The sequence below is a fragment of the Lonchura striata genome, chromosome 2 (genome assembly GCF_046129695.1).
Source record: "Lonchura striata isolate bLonStr1 chromosome 2, bLonStr1.mat, whole genome shotgun sequence".
Classification (NCBI taxonomy): Eukaryota; Metazoa; Chordata; class Aves; order Passeriformes; family Estrildidae; genus Lonchura; species Lonchura striata.
In genome coordinates, this window is record NC_134604.1 from 68,092,472 (window position 1) to 68,102,545 (window position 10,074).

A 10,074-nucleotide genomic window follows, 5' to 3' on the forward strand; every position below is an offset into this window, starting at 1 on the left:
GAGGTTTTAAATACTTAGTTAAATGGCTCACTTAATACTCTAAGGATTTGGGGCTTTTTGTGTGTGTTGGTGTTCTCAGATATGTACATCCCTGCTTTCTGTTTCAAGCAGAAGAATGATGCTGTTTGCAAGGTCTCAATATAGAAAGGGTAGGACAGACAGACTTTTTTGTCTCCTTAAACTGGATATTACACATTCAAATGCTCGTAACTGATGACAAATAAATTTTCTGTGCTGAAGGGTTTTTTTGTTTCCCCAGGTCATCAGAGGAAAGTAGACACATTTTTTGCTCTTGGAACAAGCATACTTAATGAGATCCCCATAATCTTGTGCCTTTGTTCTTGGTGCTTGATGTTGACAGAAGTAACTGAGAGGATTCAGCTGAATTTAAAAAATGAGTAGCAAGTGCTTCCCCAGCAGCCAGGCACGGCCTTTGCCTTGCCTTTGACTTTAGCACATTGGTAACAAACAGAGTGTGCTCAAGGCTGATAGAGGGTAGGTAAAGTAATTATCAGTGCTGCTTACTGAGGAAAAAGAACCCCCTGTACCTGACTGCAGAGGCCAGTGTTGGGTGGGAGATACTCCAAAGCTTCCCCAGGTCTCCAGAGTGGCTGTGGTTTTCTCAGGAGCAGTCTCTATGTGCCTGTAATTCTGCTGAGCTGGCACATGCATATTGGGACTGAAGCCTTGCTTGTGTCTGCTATAAAACTGTTCTGAAACTGTGGAAGTATTTGGTGAAGAGGAATGCCGTAGGTAGATTAATTGCCCTTTTTAAGGAAGAGCTGGTGAGGGTTGGTCCTGGAAAGGACCTCCCTGTTCTGCAGGTGTGTTTCCCTGTAAGCTCTGCTGGTTAAATAATCGTCTTGCTCAAAACTGTCTGAGCCTCTTCACTGATAGGTCAGACTTGGCCACTCCAAGATTACTTGGTCAGAGATCAGTTACTGCTGACACTTCAGCTTGAACCTGCCTCCCCCTTGATCTTTAAAAGTGGATTCTTGCTGTAGAAGAGGGGTAATGAGCAGTGAAATTACGACTCTTAAGGTGATGGTTCCCTACAGGGGAACTGACAGCATTGACATCACTATCAAAAAGCATCTAGGGCTTTAACCTTCACATAAATGTTTGCTGTAGAGGTAAAGGCTTTTCCTTTCCTAAACAACAACAAAAAATTATTTCTCTGGAGAGAATTTGAATGTTAATATGTGGGAGTTATGATACCTTGAATGCCAAATTAAGCCAGACTGATTTTTATGGTTGTTTATCTCAAGTTGGTCCTGAAAGGAGCTGCAGTTGCAGCCACCTAGATATGCTCTGTAATTTTAAGCTGGTTTAACTAAATGTATGGACAGTGTTCATCCCTTCTGCTGAGCTTTCAGTGATCACACCAGCGCTAGCAAAAAGCTGAGCTTATTTAACAAAATGTTTCTGTCCAGGCAAACACACCCCTGGAAACCTGAACTAAGGGGTGTGAAGTGGCTGATTTCTGCAGCTTAATTAGGGCACTGCTGACACAGCCTCTTTACAGCTGCTTTTATCAGTGTAACCAGCCCATCCTGAAAGAAAAGACTGAGTAACAACTGGGTCTAGGCTTGCTGGAAAGTGGGAAGATGGATTTGAGTAACTCCTCCAGAAGAGGAGCCAGGTGGACTGCAGCCACAGCATTAGGTTCTCTGGATGGGGGACAAGCCGAGCTTGGAAAAAACCTCTCCTAATTCTTGCTAGCCTAAGGGTTAGACCTGCTAGTTAGAATAAACATTCCCAGCTATGCCTGACAGGAGATTAAAGGAATAAAGACAATGTGCTGTGTTGGGTTATAATGAGTTATTCAATACAGAGTCTGTAAGCGAGACATGGCAAAATACAAAGATAGTGTTTAATACAAGAGACGATTAATTTTCACCGTTTCCAGGCTGTGCCAGTGGCAGCTGACCAGCTACAGGCTTGTAGGACTCAAATGTACCAATCATCTTATTAGTAACAGTAAAATGCCAAATATTTTCAAGCATTCCTCCATTATATTCTTTAGCTTACAAATCTGTACTTCTCTGCAGATCACATCTTTTTGGGGCACTTTAGCAGAAAATAACTGACATTTATTTTCCTTTGGCAGGCTGCAGCAGATATTATTTTAGCACATGAAATACATTCAGAGACATTTTACAAATGTGCTAAGTCCAATGGAGTGCCTAAATGTGGATGTGTATTGATAAACTTTTTCCCAGACTTAGCTACTGGATTGCACTCTACATCTGAAAACCACTTTGAGGTGGTCTTAATTTAGCCTAGTATAGATCCTCTTTAACACCAACCTTTATTTCAAAACAATGTACTTGCAGGCAAGCTGTCAGACTATTCCAATGTTTGAGTAAGAAAAAGCAGGAAAAGTAAATCTCTGAATTTTTTATCATTTTGCTGAAGTTGTCTTGTATTTTTATTTTGTAAATGTTGTGTGTGCCCTGGCTTTTCTTTTGACAGTACTTCAAGCTGAAAAACAAAGATGGATTTTTTTTTTTCCCCAGTGAATTTATTATGAAGAATGAAGGTCAGATTCCTCTTACGGCTGCTTTGTGCTGTTGAAAAATACAGTGTGGCTTCTGCTTCAAGAGCACCTAATTTTGAAATCCATCTTGCTTGAAAGCAATTGCTATTAGAGGTGACCCACAAGAGAGACGAGCCTTCCCTTTTGCCACTCTGTGATGGAATAAAAGACTTGAGTGATAAATTAGCTTAGTCTACCTGTTTGCCACATCAGAAGCTCAAGCCTTCCCTGCAGCAGGAGTGCTGGAGATCAAGCTAGGCAGCAAGAGGGAGAGCAGCATGGAGCAAGAAGGACAGACAGGCAAATGTGGTTTTTTTTTAACTACACCTTTTAAAACTTTGCGTCTATTGTTAAAAAGTGTTTTGACTTAAATGGCGGTCATTTGGCACAGAGGAAGTTTATCCACGTGCTTCCAGCAACCTTTCACCTATTAAGGCAGCAAAAGCTCAATTCATGTATTTCTGACCTCCCAAAAGTTCCTCAGTAAAAACAGGAAGGACCAAGCACTACAGCTTGAATGCCTGGAAAGGACCCATCTCCCTGCACATCTTAGAGCAGCAAGAGGTCACCATGTAAATGCTTTTTCCAAGAAGCCATTCAAAAACTCAGGCTTACAGAGGGAAAACCGAGGACATGTGCTGCTGTGTTTGGCAGGGGCATTTGTAACCAAGGATAAAAACAGTTTTGAAGAAATGTCTGGGATGACATCCCTGACCTCCTGCTCCTTCCCAAAGTGAAATGTAAGAAAACAATGAAAATAATATCTTTATGGGAAAAAGTCCCCCTTGCCAAAATGCTGGGGTTGACCACACTTTTCCTCATCCCATCCCAGGGGAAAATGCGCATCCCCGAAACACTGCAGCAGCACTACAGAGGGCAACTGGGGGGGGTCAGTCCCAGCAGCCCTCTCCTTGCTGCAGCTCATTCCTGGTGTTGGGGAGATACTGGGTGTGAAAACTCCTGGGCAGAACAGCAGGTCATGCCAGGGCTGGGTGCCTCATGCCTGGCTTTGAAACGCAGAGCAGAGGGAGCACGGGGTAGTGGGCTGCAAGTAGGGATAGCAGGAACCAGCCCCCTGAAAACTCAACCAGGCAGCTGAAAGTAAAATCAAGGTGCTCTTTAAAACAACTCTCAAATTTGTGGTGGTGATTCCTAGAAGCGAGAACTTTCTTGCAAGACGTGCACTGGTAAATGATTGAATAACAGTGACTCATGTTTTATTATCAGACTTCACTGTAGCGGCGCTTATGCTCGCTTCAGATTTGTTGACACACATTTCTCCTGACGCCTGCCAATAAGGAAGATGCTGTGAAGCAGCACTGTAATGTAAAACTGGTACAGGAAAATGTGAGGGCTGATCACAGCCTGAGCCCCTTGGCACCAGAGCAGCTTTTGGGAAGAGAGGGATTGGTTTTGCAGTACCAGCAATCGATGGAAAGTGCTGGTGAATTTCTGCTCCAGGGTGCTGAGAGGCTCAGCACCCACATGGGTTGTTGGGTCATTTTGCAGGACCTTAGAACCTGCCTGAGACTGATGTCTGGTCCCAGAGTCACAACCTGGAGTGTTTAAGTGCCTCCCAGTGAGGCTGACAGTGAACGAAACCCCTCCTTGCACCAGTCCTACCATATCTGAATCTCCTTCCAACACTGTTTCCTTTGAGGTGGAAGAAGGAAGTGATCTATTTTTGGGGAGCATTCACACCAGATGTTTGGTGATGGCAACACTGTCTCTATCACTGCATGCTCTGCTTCCGCACAGGAGCCCCCAGGCTCTGCCTCCCTGCCTCTGCCGCCGGTGACCCTGTCCCTTCCTCCTGCCCTGCCTGACCTCCACTGCTGGCAGCCCTGCTCCAGGAAGAAGGAGTGAATTCACCTCCCCAGCTGCTGGAGGCTGGATCTGCAGCTTTCAGGTAGGACAGGAGCATTTTCCTGCTGCTCCACCACTCCCAAGCAATCAGTCCTGTGGGGCTAGGGGCGCTCAGGGATACCCCCAATACCAGGAGCAGCACTTGTCTTCTACAGACCCATGGCACAGAGGGATAAACCATAATGTTGCTGCTGTCACAGAGTGCAACATTCTCGGGATGTGCTGCTGCCTGGAATCGATGTTCCTGGTCTGCTGGCCACTCGTCTTTGAGTCCCCTGTTCCTTCTGACGTGGGTTTTGCTTTCCATCTGAATCATTCAGCATGACTTTGGAGCACAATGGAGCTGTGATTTTTTTCGAAGCCGCCAGCCTGCAGGAAACAGAAGGTCTCTGAATAAAAGGGAGGCTCTTGTTACAACTTCCCTCTTATTTACTGTTCCCAGTAGCAGAGAAGTAAAAAGACAATGAATGAAATGGAGGATTAATCACGCGTAGCACTGAAATATAAACAAGGAGACAGTGCGTTCCAGAGCAGTGGCTTGTGCCCACAGTGTGCAGAAATCTCTCATCACTGAGACCTCCTGGATTTCATGAAAAAGGCCAAAAGGCAGAGGAGGCTCCACAGGTGGTTTTTCAAAGGTAAACTTGCAAACTGGGTATTTTCCATGGACTTTTCTCTGTTCAGTGCTCTCAAAACTTGAGTTCAAGTTGATAACCCCTGTGCTTAATCACTAGTTCATGACTTTTGCAGAGGTAACTCCCTATTTGCCTATTTTTCTGCATTTATTTTAAACCAATAAAATTTCAGGACAACTCCTTTGTCCTACAGAAGATGTTTAAAAATGCTTCAGAGAGAACCTACTGTGCTGCACAGTGTGTAGCTCTGCTCCTAAAAGGGGTTTGTGGTCATTAGCTTTGCTCCCTTTTCCACTTGCTTGGGTTGGTATCCAAACACCAAAGGATTACTAATCATGTTCCTTATTTATTTTCTAAATCAGAGATTTACCTGTATTTGATTTCCAGCTATAGATTTTGAGCATTCACACCGGCCTTTGCAAAGGTGTTGATCTCAAGTTAATTGGTTATAAATTAACCTTGGGAGGCTGTTTGTGTGAAGCAGATTATGTGCACGCAGCTTTGTGAAGGTTGTTAGTGAAGCAAACTGTAGGAAAGAAAGGCGGAAACAGGGATGCATGACACAATTCAAATTGCCTGAAATGCCTGTAACAAACAGTTGGTTTGTGCGTCTGTCAGGTAAGTACTGTTGATTTTTTTGGCACTGGGATGATGCATTTAATGTCAGGGTTGAGGCGAAGTGGAGTGCATAATTATAAAACTGATAGGGAAGCTGCTCCCCATCCTTATTCAAAAGCTCCAACAAACCTCTTAACTGTTCATTTTACAGTTCTCTTTAGAAAACATGCAAGAAAAACCTCAGGAAAGTTTATTTGGGCCACCTGCAATAATAAAATTGAAGTGATCCAAGCCTGAAAATAACACCGTGCGTCTCCAAGTGAGTATAAAAAACCAGAGCATGGGATATATTTAAGCTAAAAACCAAAACCAACCCATGCTGCTTAACTAATCCTTGCTGTAACCTTCTGCCCAGACTTTGCCGGGGACTGGGAGCCAGGGGCAGGCCCTAGGAAGGCAGGAGCCCTGCCAAAGGCTCCTCCTGGCCTCGTCTCCCTGCCCTCCTGGGGGCTTTCCAGGTTGCCCTTTGTTTCACTTTCTCTTTCTGCTGTGCAGGGCTGTGCTGGAAGGGTTGCAACATCCTCTATCAATTATTTACACTATTTGCATGGAAATCATAACAAAATACATATTTTTTAATATTTGGATTAATTTTTTTAATACTACTAAAGCTGTGCTGGTGTTGCATTAAACTAGTTGGTGATACTCTTTTAAATGTCCTTTCTAAAGACTTTTTAGAATTGCATTAACCTCTCAGCTGCAGCTTCCCTGTTTACACACAGCAAAAGGCACTGCCAGCCTGAACCTGCCAGGTCAGGAGCAGAAGGGTGACCCCTGCAGCTCCCACCACCCTGATCCCTTGGCACCTGCAGCCTCCAGCTGACTTGATTTGCCAGTGGTTCCGTGGTTGGGAAGAGGAGGTGGGAAGAGCTGCCTGGAGTCTTTGGTCATGGTGTGAGTGCTTCCCAGACAGGTGCTTGCTTCTTTGGTACCTATTTTAGGGTAATTAATAATAGAGAACTCCTGTGCAACCCAAATTTAGACACTCTTTGGAAATCCAGAAAAAAATATTCTGGGAAGAGTTTGTGGGTTTTTTTTCCTTCTACCCACTACAGAAGATGTTTGAGGATCTCAAGTCAGGATGGGGGTTTGCCACTGTGGGCTGCTTGGTCCCCACTCTGGTTGCAACCTCCAGGTTTGGCAGCTCTACCATTTCCCTGGGAAGCCTGTCCCAATGCTTGACAAAATGCTAATAAGTGTTTTGCTGTTTTTTTTTCTCTTTCCTCAAAACTTTCAAGTTTCAGCACACTACTAGCAGAAATTTGATGAATCTTCATGATAAGAAGATTCCCAAAATTTACAGGGCTTTGCTGGCTTTTGGTCTTGGTTTTGACTACTCCAGCAAGTCACTTGGCATTTTATAAAATTGTCATTCTACAGCATAATGAAAGAAATCGATTATATATAGTTTCAAGGTCTGAGGGTCTGTCCCTGCCAGGGTTCTCACAGGCTTTACTCTCTCTCTCAAGGCTTCTGGGTGCAGGACCCGTGGCCAGGAGCCTTAAACCTCAACCCTCAAAGTTAAGGGGAATTTCTAAAAGGGAAGGTGTGTGCTCCGTGTCTCACCCAGCCAGGGTGAGAGGGAGCACAGGGAGAGGGGCGCAGGGTCCTGCCCCCTGCCCCAGAACCATGTGCCTAAATCCTTTGGTGTCCCCTGGGGTGCTGCAAGTAATAGGAGCTGCACGAGGTGGTGACAAGTCCCCAGCATTCCGGGTATTTGATCCGAGGAAATCACCAGCCAGCCAGGAAATGTCAAGGTTACGTCACATGCATAATCTTTTAAAGCCCCGAAAAGGAGCTTGTTAAAATGTGTCTCTGCAGTGTGATCCCAGTTCCTTTCATTTTGCTTTGCTCTTCCACTTTATGGGAACAGGCAGGCAAATCCTCCTCCTACATATCACTTTACTTTTCCCTCCCTTTGACTTACAGCACTGTTGTTTGCCATGGCCTTGCCACTCACTGGGCTGGAGGAGCGAGTCCTTACTTTGCTGGGCCCCCAAGGGAAGATGTTGGTGTTGCCCAGGGCCTGTGGGGATACAGCTACAGCCCAGCTTGTCTGCACTGGGAAAGAAGGGAGAGGATGTGAGAGTGGAGCTGCCATCCCTTCCCCTGTGTTTGCTCATATTCCGGGTGGGCGCCCTGGGCAGCCCAACAGTGCTGCAGGGAGGTGCCAAAATTTCACAGAGCAAAACTGCACCTCGTTATTCCACTGATCCTGTAAAACTATTAAGGAGCATCCAGCAGAGTATGTGACACACACATGTTTAATTTCTTTTACAGTTTCTGTTTTGATATATGCTCAATGTGTTTTTATAAAATAAAGATTTATTGGAACCTGGAATTTTATGACTTTAAGGTTTGCTTGAGTCCAGATTGTGAGTTTCTCCTTTTGGAAGAAGAAAAGGTTTAAAAGAGCCCATCTGCCTGTGGCACTTATGAAACCCTAGGCCAAGGATGACACCTTTTCCCGTTACTTCTACTATAATGTCAAACAAAAATTTACCATCAAATATTATGCCTTCCATATGCAATGCCCTGCTGTAGATTTAGATCACAGCAATCGTGTTGGGCTTCTCTCTTTCAAGTTTTTATCTGTGCCATAAGGAAGTCAGGACTCAGTGTAGGGTCCAAGGAGGAGCAGCAAGGCAGGAAAAACCCAAACCATACATAATTAATGACAATGTGCCTTCACTTGTGCTCTTGATTTTTCTTGTAAAAGCACAGCAATGCCCTTGCTGCCTGCAAGGCTGAGGAAAGCAGTGTATTTTTAAAACACAGTCCCAGTGTTAGACAGCTCCAAGTGCTCTGGTAGGAAACAACCAGCATCCAAGGAAGCAGAGCCCGAGTCCAGCTCTCTGGTTACCACGACATAAGTAAACAAACAAGTTTATCACAAGTAATGAGGGCATTGTGCCAGTTTCAGTTAAAATAATGAAATAAATAAAAAAGAAATCAACCCCAAACCAACAAATCATTACGGCATGAGAAAAGTCCTGAATGAAATTGATTGTTCGTGCCAACACCAGAAATATATCTTGTCATAAACTCAGGCCTCCACATCTGCTTCAGCACTAGTGGATTCTTTATAAACAGCCTCTTTAATTTTATCTAACAGCCTGTTAGCAGACATGGAGTCCAAAAATACATCTCCTTTTCTTCCTCGCACTATCCTGAGCTTGGCAGGGCACCAAACATGAGGTTCAGCTTGTAATTCAAAAAAGCCCTTCTTTAAGTATTGACTGAGCTTGATTTAATAAAAATCCTGTCCAGCTTCCTCCAGGCAGCCCTAATGGGATGCAGAGCCCAGCGCTTCTCAGGGGCTGCTCCAGACCTGCTGTGTGTTGGCCAGTGAGATTTTTTTGTAGTGAAACAATATTGCTCTGTGGTGGAGTTGGGGAACTGACTGGTGTTCTCCAGAATGTCTCCCCTGAGGGGTGCACAGCTTCACTTTCAGATATGCCACCCTCTGAAAATGGAAGTGAGCAGACAGCACCATAAAAACAGAGCAGGGGATGTCCTGGTGCTCCTGGTAGCTGCAGGGATGCTCCAGTGCTGCTGGTACCCCCCTCTCACTGGCCCTGCCTTCCCCAGAGGAAGGAGAGAAAAGCATCTAAGACCCTAAAGTGACTTCCAACCCCTGAGTTCTCCTGGGGGGAGATCTATCCATTGTGTCCCCAGTGTGGCACTGCCAAGCACTTGTAGGTGCTCCTGAAGGAAAGATCGGGTATTCACTGAAATAGAAGGGGTGTTGCACTGGGGTGGTTCCCAGAGGGTAGCCCTGACACCAGAGGCAGGACAACCACCTTCACACTTCCTGACGCTGATATTCCCAAGCCCAACACTGATTTTCTGGCTGCTGATTGCCTGGGAAAGCTGGAAGGTACATTGGCTGACTTTTAATGCCAGGACAAGAGTGGCTGATGTCACCTTAGAAGATGAAACACATTCCTGCTGTGAGGACTGCACCAAATTACAGGCCCAGATTTCCCAAGAAATTAGTGTGAGAAACACTGCACAACACCACTGTACACATTCACTGTAACGCAGGAACTCATTAGCTGCATAGTTGAAAATGTTAATAATTATCCCATTTGACAAACCAAGGTATGTATTTCAAACCTCAAAGTTTGCTGTGCTAAAGAAATATTAATGGCCTGCCATGCCATTATGTCTGGGGGGAAAGGATGTTTTGTAATTTCTCCTCATGGCTCAGTTGTCTATTTAAATTACTTGGAAACTAAACCAGCAGCAAACATAACCACTGCTGTTGAGAGGTGTGGTTAACAATAAGTAGATTTTATTTAGCATTACATCAAAGGATGAAATTGAGTAAAATAAAGGAAAGGGAAGTTTCTTGAGTGGTCAGTGAGCCAGACATGGAGGAGGATCAACAGAAATCCTGCAGAGCCAATCCCA

The 10,074-nt window shown here is 44.8% G+C and overlaps 1 long non-coding RNA gene across 1 annotated transcript; it reads left to right on the forward strand.

The window, feature by feature from the left end:
• The first annotated feature begins 5,472 nt into the window (after nt 1–5,472).
• LOC110476752 (uncharacterized) lies at nt 5,473–8,181 on the forward strand. The gene is made up of 3 exons (XR_002466477.3): nt 5,473–5,658; nt 5,810–5,917; nt 7,588–8,181. It is a non-coding gene; the product is annotated as an uncharacterized LOC110476752 (long non-coding RNA).
• Nucleotides 8,182–10,074: the final 1,893 nt, after the last annotated feature.